We start from the raw sequence: 13,404 nt of genomic DNA, 5'->3' as shown, positions 1-13,404 counted from the left end.
CCAAACACACAAGTACTCCTTTTATTTTAAGAACTGATCCTCTTTCTGTTTGTGTTTCAGTCACAGAAGAGGATCTGGAGTCTTGCAGTTAAGGGTGACGCATCACTTGATAACTACCCAATGCAAACAACAAAACAAAAAAACACATTATTATTATTATGCTGTAAATAGTTTGCCGTGTGAACAATTTTTAAATAGTTTTTGTGTGGTGTTATTATTATTATTATGCTGTAAATAGTTTGCCGTGTGAACAGTTTTTAAATACATTTTGTGTGGTGTTATTATTATGTTGTAAATAGTTTGCTGTGTGTGTTTTAGTGTGAACATTTTTAAATAGATTTTGTGTGGTGTAATTTTTATGGTGTAAATAGTTTGCATTTTTAGATTTCATTTTAAGCTCCTTAGCTAGGCTCTTGCACCTTCTCCATGGATAAGGGAAAAACAAACAGTGGGAAAACGTGAGGAGGGGAAAAATGTCGGCGTGATAAAAACAATATACAGTACAGGTAAGTTTTTATATTGATAGTATTAAATTATTAAAGTACAGTACATTTATTTGTCTGTTTTTCTTCCAGTGAGATGGACCTTCACAGTGCAGACTGTGGAGAGGAGGAGTGGAGGAAGGAGGCTTATATCCATATTTTCATACAAAATACAGGTACACTTGAGAGTTCTATGAATTGTATTTGTCCCTCCTCCGACTATATTATACATTTGTGTTTGGTTTTCATAGGGACAGAAATGGGAGACATGTCAAAGCAAAGAAGCCAATTTGAAAAGAAAACAAGATCATACAGTATGTCTGGCTCTTTTGAACATTTGAGGATTCAGTAGGAAATGAAGATATGCACAGGACCTCTTGTTCCAGAGTCCTCCCCGAGGTCCGGGCTGGGTCAGGAGGGCTGCTGAGGTCCTGAGGTGGGACTGTCGCGTGTCCAGCTCAAGAGACAAAGCACCATGGCCTGTGTTCTCTCCATGCTTCTCCGTGACGACCCGTGTGCTGTCCACAAACCTGCAGGAAACGCCTCTGATGTCCCCTGTATCCCCGAGTAACAACCCCTCAAAGTGACAAAGAATATACAGTACAGGTAAGTTTTTATATAAATTTACAGTATGAAGTTGTTGAAGTACAGTACATTTATTTCTCGTTTTTTTTTTTCTTACAGTGAGATGGAACTTTATACTGCAGGCTGTGGAGAGGAGGATGCTTCTATCCATGTTATACAAAATACAGGTACGTTGTCGACAACAATGAATTGCATTTGTCTCTCTAAGTATATTATATATTTATGTTCTTTTTTTCTTTGTTCCCAGAGTCTGCCTGACGTCCAGGCTCAGGTCCTGAGGTGGGACTGTCATGTGCCCAGCTCAAGAGACAAAGCACCATGGCCTATGTGCTCCATATTCTGCACGAGGACCTGTGTGCTATCCATCAGCCTGCAGGAAACGCCTCTGATGTCTCCTGTATTCTAGAGCAATAGTCTCTGAAGCAACACTGAGCCAAAGCAACATGTGTGGCAACTGAATGACAGCACACATTTTTCCTGTTGTTTGGGACTTAAATACAGGAATATGTGACAAATATAATGGACAAAATGGTGAGTACTGATTGATTATTACCACATTACTTTACAGAAAAATAATACTTATTTCTTTTCTTTTGAGCTTTCAACATCAGGCAAGTGTGATCCTGCAGAAAGAGGAGGAAGAGGGTAAAAAACCAAAGAATATATAGTACAGGTAAGTTTTTTTGTTTATAGTATTGAATTATTGAAGTACAGTACCTTTACTCGCCTTTTTTTTCTTACAGTGAGATGGAACTTTACAGTGGGGGCTGTGGAGAGGAGGAGTGGAGGAAGGAGGCTTATATCCAAGTTGTTGTACAAAATACAGGTACACTTGAGAGTTCTATGGATTGTATTTGTCCCTCCTCCAAGTATATTGAATATTTGTGTTTTTTTGCACAAGGTCCAGGCTGGGTCAGGAGGGAGGCTGATGTCCTGAGGTGGGACTGCTGTGTGACTAACTCACAACAGGTAAGTTTTTTTATATTTATAGTATAAATGATTGAAGTACATTTATTTGTGTTTTTTTCTTCCAGTGAGCTAGTACTGTGGAGAGGAGGAGGGGAGGAAGGAGGCTTATATCCATGTATCTTATATCCAGGGACAGAAGTGGAAGGCCACTGCCAAGCGTGTCAGTGATATTCAGACTTTATCAGTGCCTCTGTCTTGTATGCGATTCAGCTCTGATCATCTCAGAGTGGCCCTGCACCCTGTTTCGGCCTTTATTCCAAAACTGGTTGACGCCTGTACCTAAGTGAATGTGGACACTTTTCAGCCTCCTTCCCACACTTCTGCTGAGCAACAGCATTCACACAGGTTGTGCCCTGTCCGAGCGGCGCATGGCATCCTTTACCAACACTGTAATGCTACACAACACTCTGCTCTGGGAAACCTGAACATTTTCCTTAAACACCATAATGTAAGTACTGTAATGCACTGTCCTTACGCACAACTCATTTTTAAGTGCATTCATGGTGGACAACAAAATGTATTCTATTTAATTGTCTTCCGGTCTGTTGTCTTCTTAGATTCAGGAGTAGGACCACGCCTCAACCTCCCCCTGCTCCTCTCCAGTGAACCAAGCTCAGCTCAACCGCACCTTCAATTACCCAAAAAGCCCTATTTATACAGGCCTATCCCAACAACACCGTCTGTCTCTGCTCTCTCTCTCTACCCCTCCCTCCCACCCCGTACCTCTCGTTCATCCTTCAGCTCGAAGACCTCATCGTCTACAAAGGGTGGGTCCTGAATTGGTCCGGCTGACCACCTGAGACAGAGCCCCCATCCAGAGTCTCCTCCCAGCCACCACATCTCACCATCATCAAGAAATATCTTTACCGTATTCCATTGTGGTGGCGTGGCCCTTGCTAGTGAAATACCACTGTGTGTCTGAAGATGAACAGTTTCTGTCCGATATTAAGTCACCTGTCACCTGCCTGAGCCTAAACTTGACCTCAACAAGCTGATAAGAACATTGGCAGCCAACAGCATAAGCAATGTTTCCTCTTGTATGTCGTATTTGAATAGCCCCTGACTTATTCCAACTATTTCACTTGCCTTCAGTTATTCCACTTGTATTTATTTTTGTCATTTTAGTTCTAGCTAAAGATAATAAATATGTTTGCATGCATAATCTCGTTGTTTTTGCATTTCTACCACCAGATGCCATCAAAAGATGATGTATTATGTAATATGTATTTTACATACAACACACAGATTTCCAATACACATGAATGTAGATGATCATAGATGCTGACCTAACCCTAACAATGGATAGAGCTGCATTTTCTGTGCTAAATCAATAATAGTATTGTTTTGTTAATAATTCATAATTAAGAAAAGTTCATTTCTAACAGTGTTTATAAATTATCTGTGGTAAAGGAAAATAAAAAGTTATTTCATGACTTAAATACAGCAATAGAAAGCATTTTAGAAAGATTTTCAGATTTAAAGATAATATTAGGACGGGATTTCAACTGTACACCCAATGATGATGTGGACAGGTACCCCAGCAAAAATAATATTCACTTATATTTAACAGAGTTCATGAATGAAAGAGGGCTCATTGATATGTGGAGAACAAATAATCCACATAATAGAGAATTCACTCGGAAAAAAGAGAAACGGTACGCTACAATCCAGAATAGATCTCTGGCTTGTCTCGGAATCAATTTCACACTTCAAATACAAAACAGAAATTACTCCCACACCTCTAACAGATCACAAAGTAATTGCACTGACTATACATTTTTCAACAAACAGAGAACCTGCCTGGCCACCAAGTTAAAGAAAATACTCAATGATATAACTGAGGAGTCGCAGAACGGCTTTATGGGAGATATATCACTGACAGTATTAGACTCATCCTCGCCATTTTAGATGATTAAGATCTTATTTCAGAAAACAGTTTCATTCTATTTTTGGACTTCCATAAAGCATTCGACTCATTAGAACACCAGTTTGTGCTTAAAGCTCTTGATTTATTTGGCTTTGGTGAGCTTTTTAAAAACTCCATTCACACCTTGTATATATCTGGGAACAGCTCTATAAAACTGCCCCATGGAACAACTCATAGATTTAATATAGAACGTAGAATACACTAGGGCTGCCCAATTTCTGCTTTTCTATTTTTATTACCCATGCAAATTTTAGCCAATTATATTAAGAATAGTGACCTTAAAGGAATATCTATTGCAGGAAGAGAAATATGTGTAAGTCAGCGTGCTGTCGACACAGCTCTCTTTTTAAATGATTGTTCTCAGGTAAACTATGCTATCAACTTATTAACCACATTTTCCTTAGCTTCAGGACTCAAATTAATATCAGGAATCCCGGTGAAATAAAAAGTGAAATACTTGGTTGTTACTATCATAAAAGAAGAAGAAAAAAGACAATATGAGACTTTTAAATGATTATATTCATTTTCCCTCAGAACATAAGGAGGTAGTGAATGGAAATGACGTGAGTGCATAACCCAAAACACACTAATGTAAAAGTACAGTAATGAAGTGAGTGAAAATGGGTTACTCACTTTGAATGTCCAGTGTCTACATTTGTAGACCAGGTACTTATGCGTGTACAGGCCCCTCACCAGCAGCTCATTACAAGGCACTCCAAGGGTTTTGATGATATTGCAAAACTGTGGAAAGAACACAAAACATTTAGTTACTGAAATGCAACTGGTTTCAGAAAAAAGTTTGCAGTGTACTTTGAAACCTATAATGCTTATTTCCAGGAAAGTAACGTGGTATTAGTGGAAGCTTCTGAATTTGGGCTGATACTTGATACGTCTAGCAATTCTATACATTTATTTGAGACATTTTCTTTTTAAATTAAAGCCCCACTGTCACATTTTCACTAAAACATAGACTAAAATAAAAACATGGTTTGTTTTATATTTTGGATGTTTTTGAACACACACACACACACACACACACACACACACAGGTACACACACACACATATTTATATATGCATATATGTTGTTCTCACCGCCTCATAGTCATCCTCTCCGGGGAAAAGCAAACATCCGAGGAACAGCTCCATGACCATAATGCCGATGGACCACATATCTATGGCTTCATCACATGGAGCTCCCAGAAACACCTCTGGGGCTCTGCACACAACATGGACCAAATCAGAAGAGGACAGTGTTAGACTGAGGCCAGCTCCTGCTCTGTTCCATCATAACAGTCTTAAAACTTTTTTCATCTGTACAATTGGTTCTGTAGTACTTTGCGCAGTACAGTGCAGTGTGTACCTGTGCGGGCGTGTCTGCGCTCTGGCTCCGAGCTGGATCTGGGACACGTGCTGAGCCAGGCCAAAGTCGATCAGTTTGATCTTTAAAGGTTTGCAGACCGGGTCAACCAACATGATGTTATCATGTTTCAGGTCTCTGTGCACGATGCCTTGTTCTTTAAGAAAGGCGAGTGCGGTGCCTATCTGCAAAAGGAGGTCAGGTCAGTACAGCCACTTACAAATACATTTATATACACACTTCTACTTCTTACACTCTCATATTTACAACTATAAAACACGTGAAACCTGTATGTAGAAATATGAAGTCATTCCTGAGTAATAAAAAGTCTAGTTCTGCTTTATTTGAATGCCATTTAAAGCTTCACACCCCAATATTCCAAAAGCTAAAGTAGGTGTTTAAAGATGGGGTATTACACTTCTATGGGTTCGAACTACCAACACATAAAATATTTAGAACACCATGCTATCTTTTTTTGTTTGAAAATGCTGCAGCAACATATCAAAATGTTGATTCAGTTTCTGTTTTGTTTTTAACGGTCTGAGTCTCGCTTTCCTCCGCTCTCTCCGCTAAGTCAATCCCTTTTCAAGGCGCTAAAAAAATAGCTGTGCATTCCCCTAATGAAACTACTACTACTGCTTGTATCAGGCTTTTTGTTTGTAAAATTGCTGTGCTGGAGAATGGGTAACCTTGGTTTGAGGGCTGAGCATTGGACAGGATCGTACGACCAACCATAGGGGGGTTCGAATAGAGCCCAGTAAAGATTGCTAGATTACTCAGACATGCATGGATGACATCTAAAGCCTCTTCGGGCATGTTTGAGGGAACAACATTATAACATGGTAGAAAGCTCCAAAAAGTGAATTTAGTGAGTGAAAAGTCTGACCTGGTGCACGATTGGCCGGATCTGTCTGAGTTGGAGCGTGCCGTTGTCGTTGATGTAGTCCAGCAGACACATGCACAGGACCTCAAACTGGTGTATGTAGTGGCCCCTAGCTTCAAAGGAGCCAAACCACTCCACGATGCAGTGGTTGGCACCTCCGTGCTCCATCAGGGTCTGGAGCGTGGCAGCCTGTGAAAGAGGAGACACCACAGGGTCACACACACTTCAACAATATCACATGAACTCTGCTCAATAATAAAGCCACTATATTTGACAGAGCTGGTGCTTATTTAATTCATTTACAATAAGAAAATGGCAAATAACTACACTTAAAATGAACAAAGACTTAATTCACGATGAACAAAGTTACATATTTAACAGCCTAAATCCTTTACTCTATTTCTGTTGTAACTAAACCGGTCAGTTTAAAGACCCGCGTGATGCACCGAGACCAAACTAGGACTAATACTGACTCTGACCCTTACACTAAGAGTCTTTATGCTTAGATATTCTGTAGTACCTCCTCTGGGTCTTCCAGGACGTCAGTGATGGTAAATGGTCACATTTTTCTATAGCGCTTTTCCACCTTTAAGGCACTCAAAGCGCTTTACAACAAGGAACCACTCACCCATTCACACACACATTCACACACCAGTGTACACAGACACTGTGGGCAAGGTGGGTTAAGTGTCTTGCCCAAGGACACAACGACAGCATTCATCTGTGGGAGCTGGAATCACACCAGCCAACCTGTGGGTCAGTGGATCTGACCGCTCAACCTGTGATGTTTTATGTCAAGAGCTGGAATCAAACCGCCAACCGTCAGATCAGTGGGCGAATGCTCTACCAACTGAGCTACTGCCGAACAGAAACATAAATAAATCATCATGTCACATTTTGAGGCATTTCTCTGTAGCAAACACTGGATTCGCACTGACTCATTTTTTTTATTTCTTTGATTTTAATGGCCATGTGAAATGTTTAACTTAACCAAACCAGGACTAGAACAAGACTAAACCAAGTCTACATCAGAACTAAACCAGGACTAGAGCAGGACCAGTGTGAATGTGGACCTAATATCTTTACATTGCCTTGAGAGGGAACTAAAACTCTTTTCTACTGGGAGTTGACACTTGTCTGTGATCGGTTGAATTCACCTGCCACTCACTTAAAGCCTGAAGGACCAATAGTATGAGTAGGTTTGACAAAGTAGACTGAAAGTAGTGATTGAACAAGACAAATAAAAGTGAATTTAACTCTGTTCAGTGTTGTACAAGGTAGTATGGTGCAATGCTATCCACCCATGTCCCATGTTTAGTACTGTACAGATGTTGCTGAGTAATTAGCTGCTTTAACCTTAGAGTTTCCTTAAATAAGTCTAAGTAGTAAATTAAAATACGTTAAAAATAAAAGAGAATACACCTTTATTACTTCAAATCTGAAGAAAAGTCTGTTTAACCGACGCGCACGTATATCCACTTGAGTAAACTGACTGTCATTTCATGAATCATTTTTAAATCCATGAAATTTTCTCTTATATTTATGAACAAATATGTAATAAATCTGGAAATATCTTAAAATTTGTTGTAGCTTATGTACTTTTTACCGTGACACACTTTCTTTGCACCAAAAATGCCTTCCACTGAAAAAACGTGCCCCAGAAAAATTTCAAAAGATTTCCTCCAAAAACCATCATACTATTTTGTGGAGCAGGTCAAGATGCGGCTTCGGTCAAACTTTGGAAGAGTTTGAGTGAAACTGTAGGAGCCGACGAGAACACGAGTAGCTGCCAGGAGAAGTCAATGTAAAGTGACCGAAGTTTTGGTGCAGTTTTAGTACTCAAAGTTTGGCTGTCATAGTAACCAGCGACCTTAACATGTTCCGTATTTTAATGTATGTGCAATGTAATGAAACTCTAGCCCTGTTCAGTTATTATGCTATTTCTGTGTATATATTGTTCATTTTCTGAAATCTGTATAATAATAGGTTACTTACAGCAGCGTGTTTTTTTTTGTTTGTTTGTTTGTTTGTTTGGTTGGTTGGTTGTTTTTTTGTTTAGTTTTGTTTTTTGCTGTGCTTTTTGGATGTGCTTCCATATCAAAAAAAAAAAAAAAAAAAAAAAAAAAAAAAGCATATTGAAGAAGAAAGAACATATAAGTCCTATAAGTCACACTTTTTTGGGGAAATGTGTTTTATCAAATCAGAGACCAAGAACACACATTTTATCTTGAAAGGCAAGTTATAGTAATAACAGTAGAATAGAGAACAACAGGCCATTAACGTAAGCTATTAAGTTATTCAGATAGCTGTAGCATAAACAACATAACATCACAAGTTTACCTAAATTCACAGAATTTTTCACCCTCGGTGTCACTTCTGAGCAACTCCGCGACGACAATTATTTGAATAGATCCATGGGTAAACGGGGCGCCGCGTCCTCTTCTGTGTAGCTGCCTTCACACTCAGCATCAGTTCCACTTCGAATTATTCCAGCCTTTCTGAATCCCGACAGGATGGTTTCGGTCGTCGGTGAAGTCCAGGCTTTATCCGTCCAATGACTTCCAGGAAAGTTGCATGGCGCATCCTCCCGGTTACCGTGAAGCTGTCTTTAGCCAGTCCCTCACAAGTTTCTCGCTCACTCCAAACTTTCTTTCTGCTGCTCGATTACAGTTTTCAATGTTCAGTAGGACAGAAGTATTGGTGCGATCGACTGACATGATCCAGACAGAAGAGCGGCTCTGCAGAGACAAGCGCAGTGACAGTGGTACAGGAGGAACGGGAGCAGAGCGCCTTAGCTTTGCTCAAGTAGCCATCTAGCTAGTGTATTTAGTATTTATCTATCTAGTAGTGTATTTAGTACTTTGCGCATAGTTCAGATGTTCCATGTGGATTCACTACATTTTTTGTTAGAAGTTTGAAGTTTGGACATACACCGTGACTTTTGGTTAGTGGACCTTTTGAGTTTGGAATTGAGTGGAAGAAGCACGTACTGCACAGACGTACGTAAGAGTTGTACGTAAGCGTTGTGCCGTCGCGCGCACGCACGGCGCTGCTGTTGCTAAGTGCATCTTTTGAGTGATGCGCGCTCTCTGCAAACTTTGCAAACCTTGACTGCGATCGAAAACTTGTATTTGACAAATTAAATCGACGATTTCTGAATAGAAGAGGCACAAGTCCGACAGAATTTCACCCAGACTTTGGCTGACAACCTTCTGCATCGGACTAGGAGACGTTTCTGAGGAGCACGTGAGGTTTGACACTTTCCTGCTTCATAGGCCTTATGGGTTTTCATCATGTTACTGAAAAAGCAATCATTAGCTCAGCAAATGCCCCTTTATCAGTGTCTAGGTCATGTTTATGGTATATTTATTCCAAGAAATGTGAGCTCTTGTGCTTCGAATCTACTAAATATCTGCTGTAGGTGTCATGGTTTTTCCAATGATTCCACCTAGAATGAGTTAAGTTCCAGCGGTCACTTAACTGACCATTGACTAGAGCCTAATAATAGGGTGACTATAGTGAGACGATACATGTAGAACAGCAACCTTAGCAAATAAAACATGTATTGAGGTACTAGAGGAGAACTCCTGCTGCTTTTATTGGAACATTATAGTTAGGCATGCAGGCCTTTTCCCAAATGGTTCAGGCTAAAATTCTTTTTTAAAGATACACCTGATTTTCTTGGACTCTGACAAAATAAAATTACACATCACCTCGCAATCCCTACAGTCCACTGTATTGTTCAATTAAAATCTGCCCATACCCAGAATTTAGATCCCAAATCCTAGTAAGTATACTGAATGGTATACTGAAAGTCTTGAATTTTCCTTGTGCTTTTTAGCATTGTTGCGGTTCACAGGTTGACAATATAAATGGTATTACTTACATGTCAAGTTCCACATGTCAAATGAAAGCATATGTTGAGCTAATTTAAAAATGCACCATTTCTTAAATAGTCCCCAAATGAATGGGTATGTTCATAGATTGAGTTAAGTGATCTCCAATCAGTTGGGGGTCTTAGAAGTTGTCTATACAACAAATAAAAAGGAGCTTAAAATCATATTTACCTAAGTTTAATCAAAATATAGTCTACTACTTTTAATAGTTTATTACTAATACTTTTAATAGTTTTTATTTATAACAAAGTACAGTCATTTAAATATGTAAATATAAGCTGTTTTAACTGTCAGCAACTTGAATAATTATCATGATGTAATCATTAATCACAGTTATTTTTGCCATAATAATTGCAACACCAAATGTGAATATGGCCCCATGTGGAGTGTTAACTGAACTCTTTATGTTCTCAGCTGTGGTTTTGCTGGACTCTTAAGATGTGAACTCTGGTAACACTGGTGTTTGACACGTTCTGTTCCTCTCCACAGATCCGTGTGGTCGTTGGCCCGGTGATCCATCAGGCGTCCAGACGTCCTGCACAGGACCCCGGCTCTTGCTCTAAATCCTCACACACAAACGCACACACACACATACATAAATACGCACGCAAACGTTACAAACTCCTGCTTCCACAATGCCTCCTCCTACTCCTCAGCTCACCTTTTCTGTGCTGCCTTCTTCCTTTGTTTTTAGTGACCCTGTCGCTGCTGCTACTGTGCATCCTACGCTCACCCCTGCAGCCCGCCGCCCTGTGCCTGCTGCTGTTCGCCCTGCGCCCGCCGCTGCTGCTGCCCGCCCTGCGCCCGCCGCTGCTGCTGCCCGCCGCCCTGCGCCCGCCGCTGCTGCTGCCCGCCGCGCCCTGCGCCCGCCGCTGCTGCTGCCCGCCGCCCTGCGCGCTGCGCCGCTGCTGCTGCCCGCCGCCGCCCTGCGCCCGCCGCTCCTGCCAGGGGCATTCAGATAATCCCTCTCCCTGACACTATGCTTCCTGGTTTCAGGCATCCTCACTGTGCTCCTCTGTCTCGGAAGCGCCCCGCTTGTGCCGAGCCCGCTCGCCCTGCGAAGCTTCCGAAGCTTTCCTCCTCTTCTCCTGCCCCTGCCCCTCTTCTCCCGCTGGAGGAGTTGGACGCTGCCCGCCTGTTCCCTGGACCTAGGCCGGACTGGGTGGTGCAGATGGAGGACTACCTGGAGGAGCGCAAGAAGGACTGGAAGGACTGGAAAAGGGCAAGTGAGCCACAGAGGCCATTTACTCCCCAAACACACAAGTACTCCTTTTATTTTAAGAACTGATCCTCTTTCTGTTTGTGTTTCAGTCACAGAAGAGGATCTGGAGTCTTGCAGTTAAGGGTGACGCTTGATAACTACCCAATGCAAACAACAAAACAAAAAAAAAAACACATTATTATTATTATGCTGTAAATAGTTTGCCGTGTGAACAATTTTTAAATAGTTTTTGTGTGGTGTTATTATTATTATTATTATGCTGTAAATAGTTTGCCGTGTGAACAGTTTTTAAATACATTTTGTGTGGTGTTATTATTATGTTGTAAATAGTTTGCTGTGTGTGTTTTAGTGTGAACATTTTTAAATAGATTTTGTGTGGTGTAATTTTTATGGTGTAAATAGTTTGCATTTTTAGATTTCATTTTAAGCTCCTTAGCTAGGCTCTTGCACCTTCTCCATGGATAAGGGAAAAACAAACAGTGGGAAAACGTGAGGAGGGGAAAAATGTCGGCGTGATAAAAACAATATACAGTACAGGTAAGTTTTTATATTGATAGTATTAAATTATTAAAGTACAGTACATTTATTTGTCTGTTTTTCTTCCAGTGAGATGGACCTTCACAGTGCAGACTGTGGAGAGGAGGAGTGGAGGAAGGAGGCTTATATCCATATTTTCATACAAAATACAGGTACACTTGAGAGTTCTATGAATTGTATTTGTCCCTCCTCCGACTATATTATACATTTGTGTTTGGTTTTCATAGGGACAGAAATGGGAGACATGTCAAAGCAAAGAAGCCAATTTGAAAAGAAAACAAGATCATACAGTATGTCTGGCTCTTTTGAACATTTGAGGATTCAGTAGGAAATGAAGATATGCACAGGACCTCTTGTTCCAGAGTCCTCCCCGAGGTCCGGGCTGGGTCAGGAGGGCTGCTGAGGTCCTGAGGTGGGACTGTCGCGTGTCCAGCTCAAGAGACAAAGCACCATGGCCTGTGTTCTCTCCATGCTTCTCCGTGACGACCCGTGTGCTGTCCACAAACCTGCAGGAAACGCCTCTGATGTCCCCTGTATCCCCGAGTAACAACCCCTCAAAGTGACAAAGAATATACAGTACAGGTAAGTTTTTATATAAATTTACAGTATGAAGTTGTTGAAGTACAGTACATTTATTTCTCGTTTTTTTTTTCTTACAGTGAGATGGAACTTTATACTGCAGGCTGTGGAGAGGAGGAGTGGAGGAGGATGCTTCTATCCATGTTATACAAAATACAGGTACGTTGTCGACAACAATGAATTGCATTTGTCTCTCTAAGTATATTATATATTTATGTTCTTTTTTTCTTTGTTCCCAGAGTCTGCCTGACGTCCAGGCTCAGGTCCTGAGGTGGGACTGTCATGTGCCCAGCTCAAGAGACAAAGCACCATGGCCTATGTGCTCCATATTCTGCACGAGGACCTGTGTGCTATCCATCAACCTGCAGGAAACGCCTCTGATGTCTCCTGTATTCTAGAGCAATAGTCTCTGAAGCAACAGTGAGCCAAAGCAACATGTGTGGCAACTGAATGACAGCACACATTTTTCCTGTTGTTTGGGACTTAAATACAGGAATATGTGACAAATATAATGGACAAAATGGTGAGTACTGATTGATTATTACCACATTACTTTACAGAAAAATAATACTTATTTCTTTTCTTTTGAGCTTTCAACATCAGGCAAGTGTGATCCTGCAGAAAGAGGAGGAAGAGGGTAAAAAACCAAAGAATATATAGTACAGGTAAGTTTTTTGTTTATAGTATTGAATTATTGAAGTACAGTACCTTTACTCGCCTTTTTTTTCTTACAGTGAGATGGAACTTTACAGTGGGGGCTGTGGAGAGGAGGAGTGGAGGAAGGAGGCTTATATCCAAGTTGTTGTACAAAATACAGGTACACTTGAGAGTTCTATGGATTGTATTTGTCCCTCCTCCAAGTATATTGAATATTTGTGTTTTTTGCACAAGGTCCAGGCTGGGTCAGGAGGGAGGCTGATGTCCTGAGGTGGGACTGCTGTGTGACTAACTCACAACAGGTAAGT

General features: G+C 40.9%; 2 long non-coding RNA genes across 2 annotated transcripts; both read left to right on the top strand.

Annotated features, from left to right (window-relative positions):
* Positions 1 to 225: 225 nt before the first annotated feature.
* LOC129407791 (uncharacterized) lies at positions 226 to 1,020 on the top strand. Its single transcript, XR_008631711.1, has 4 exons — positions 226 to 506; positions 576 to 658; positions 734 to 796; positions 869 to 1,020. It is a non-coding gene; the product is annotated as an uncharacterized LOC129407791 (long non-coding RNA).
* A 10,636-nt stretch (positions 1,021 to 11,656) lies between these two features.
* On the top strand, positions 11,657 to 12,564 carry LOC129407792 (uncharacterized). Its single transcript, XR_008631712.1, has 5 exons — positions 11,657 to 11,860; positions 11,930 to 12,012; positions 12,088 to 12,150; positions 12,223 to 12,442; positions 12,520 to 12,564. It is a non-coding gene; the product is annotated as an uncharacterized LOC129407792 (long non-coding RNA).
* Positions 12,565 to 13,404: the final 840 nt, after the last annotated feature.

Source organism: Boleophthalmus pectinirostris, unplaced genomic scaffold (assembly GCF_026225935.1).
Source record: "Boleophthalmus pectinirostris isolate CB_2022bp ecotype Guang Dong unplaced genomic scaffold, ASM2622593v1 HiC_scaffold_14, whole genome shotgun sequence".
Lineage (NCBI taxonomy): Eukaryota > Metazoa > Chordata > Actinopteri > Gobiiformes > Gobiidae > Boleophthalmus > Boleophthalmus pectinirostris.
The sequence above is the reverse complement of the archived record's forward strand: the minus strand, read 5'-3'. Positions and strand labels throughout refer to the sequence as shown.